This window comes from Solanum stenotomum, chromosome 11, assembly GCF_019186545.1.
Source record: "Solanum stenotomum isolate F172 chromosome 11, ASM1918654v1, whole genome shotgun sequence".
Taxonomy (NCBI): Eukaryota; Viridiplantae; Streptophyta; class Magnoliopsida; order Solanales; family Solanaceae; genus Solanum; species Solanum stenotomum.
Window position 1 is genome coordinate 22,560,977 of NC_064292.1, and position 2,588 is coordinate 22,563,564.

The 2,588-nt window shown below is 27.7% G+C and overlaps 1 pseudogene; it reads right to left on the minus strand.

Annotated features, from left to right (window-relative positions):
• Nucleotides 1–454: 454 nt before the first annotated feature.
• On the minus strand, nucleotides 455–2,297 carry LOC125845764 (40S ribosomal protein S27-1-like; annotated as a pseudogene).
• Between the last annotated feature and the right edge of the window lie 291 nt (nucleotides 2,298–2,588).

Below are 2,588 nucleotides of genomic sequence, written 5' to 3' on the forward strand. Positions count from 1 at the left end.
GAATTTAGAATTTAATCGAATTGAATTTAATTGGTGAAATTCGGTCAAATCTTAAACAAGACGAATTTAAACAAGATTAATTAACGAGCTTCTTAAACTTAACGAAATACAATAATTTAATTATAAACTAAAAAATTTAAAATTATAACCATAATTTAAACTAAAGTAAATTAATGAAATATATAAACTTAATAAAATCTTTTTGAGATGATTATTGAATATTCATAAAATATATTAATTATATACATAATTAATTATATAAAACATATTTATTATTTAAAATATTATAAAAATGATTAAAATCATTTTAAAAACTTGAAAAATATTTTGATTCTTTATAAAACTAATCATTCTAAATCGTTTGAAGTTAAAGAAACTCGAAAATTAGTTCTTATCGTGGAGGGTTAAAATTGGGTGTCAACACCTAGTATTAAATAAGAAAATAGAGCACTGCACCAAAATTCTCATTTGAATGTTGAGTTCAATCTAAAGTGATTACTATGCTCTCTAGTCTCCTGTTTTTCCTGAAAGAACATCCCTCAGTAAGTCTAGCACGACCACAGTTTGGCAGTTCCCGCAAACAACTACGATCTGAGAATAGTTGAACACAGTAGTTCTGCATGTTTGAAATATATAACATCAGAAACGATGAGCTTGTAAAGCTCGAACTCACTCTATTCCATCAAATTGAGAAAATTATGTGGCAGGATTCAGATAAGCACACCATATGAGGGTTAATGTATTTCCTTTCTATCATGAATTTAGGCATAAACCACACTTAAAATTTTCAATATCAATACAAACATTGATTATCCAAATAATTTGGAGTACTATTACTACATGTCATAACAGTCAGAATTCAAAGATATGAGTGTCAAACTACTAAATTATAATTGTAAATTTCGGCATAGACAAATTAATTTTCAGCGAGACTTCAGACAGCTTCTCCACATTTATTCAACACAAATGTCATATAAGTAGCAATAGTTTATAATTCAACAAAGAGCATGTGAATTTTAAACAGTATTAATGCGCATAAAATGAAAGTAAAAGTACTATACTAAATTGGAAAAAAAATAACAAAAAGACAAGGATCTTACATGTTAAAGCAGTCTTGGCACTTCACATCCTACAGACAAAAAATCAAGACACACATAAACATCAAAATCCAAAACCATAAATATAGAGGAGAATCATTTTCAAATTAAAAAAAAATGCACCATGTAGAAAAAGTTGGGAGACTAAACAAGAAGTTTGAGCTTGTGCTTCTTCTTTTCAATCTCTAGTGGTGGATTCAACAAGTTGTAATCATTTGGAAGAACCTACAAAAATTTCAAATTAACAGATACATATAAAACAATTTATGCATAATTTCTAACTGATTGTTGAGAAAATCATAATAATAGATGCATAATTTCTTTCTAGTTATTAAGAAAATCATAATAATTGAGGCATAATTTCTATCTAGTTTTTGAGAAAATTATAACCATTGATGCGTAATTCCTAACTGATTATTGAGAAAGTCATAACAATTGATGTGTTGCGTAGTTTCTAACTAATTGTTGAGAAAAACATAACAATTGATGCGTAATTTCTAACCGAACATTGAGAAATCATAAAAATTGATCTACACTTTCTAACTGATTGTTGAGAAAATCATAATAATTGATGTGAAATTTTTAACTGATTGTTTTTATATATAAATGCAGTTTTGAGGCCAGCTAGTAAGCACCTAGAAACATTCTAAGTGAACAAGTAACTCTGTCTACCAAGGCTAAAACATATAAAAAGAATTGTCTAGTGTTTGTTTCTAAAATGATTGTACACCTCGATTGATTTCTAATTGAGAAATTAATAACAATCCATGAGAAGTTCAATTAAGACGTATTTTCTAACTGATTGTCGTAATTCTAACTAAGAATTGAGAAAATCAAATATGAATATAAATACATAAGCTATAAAATAATCATAACAATAGATGCTTAACTACTAACTTATTGTTGAGAAAATCATATATGAAAATAAATACTGAAGCAAATGGAGAAACTATAAAATAATCATAACAATTGATGGCTAATGTCTAAGTGATTGTTGATAAAATCATATACAAACGTAAATACATAAGCAAATGGAGAAGCTACAAAATAATCAGAACAAGTGATGCCTAATTTCTAACTGATTGTTGAGAAAATTATAACAACGAATACGTAATTTCTAACTGATTGTTTCAGAAAATAAAATATGAATACGCGAATACATAAGCAAAATAATTGTAGATCAAAACGAGAGCTCACCATTTTTGCTAGCTGAAATGAGAAATCTTAGAAACTTTGAAGAGAGTGAGAGGGTTGTTGCAGCGAAGATGGAGATAGTGTCAGAGGAGACATGATTAGAGTTTTGTGAAAAATATATAGGGTATGAAAAATGTTGTGAGCCGTTGATCTGTGGAATATTTAATCTGGACCGTTTGTTTAAGGTTTTTTTTTTTTATAGAGGGCTCTAAGTTTAAAGTTTTTCCATTCATAGACTTTTTTGTATTCCTACTTTCCTCTCTACACTTTTAGAAATTATCTTTTTTTACCTCGTTA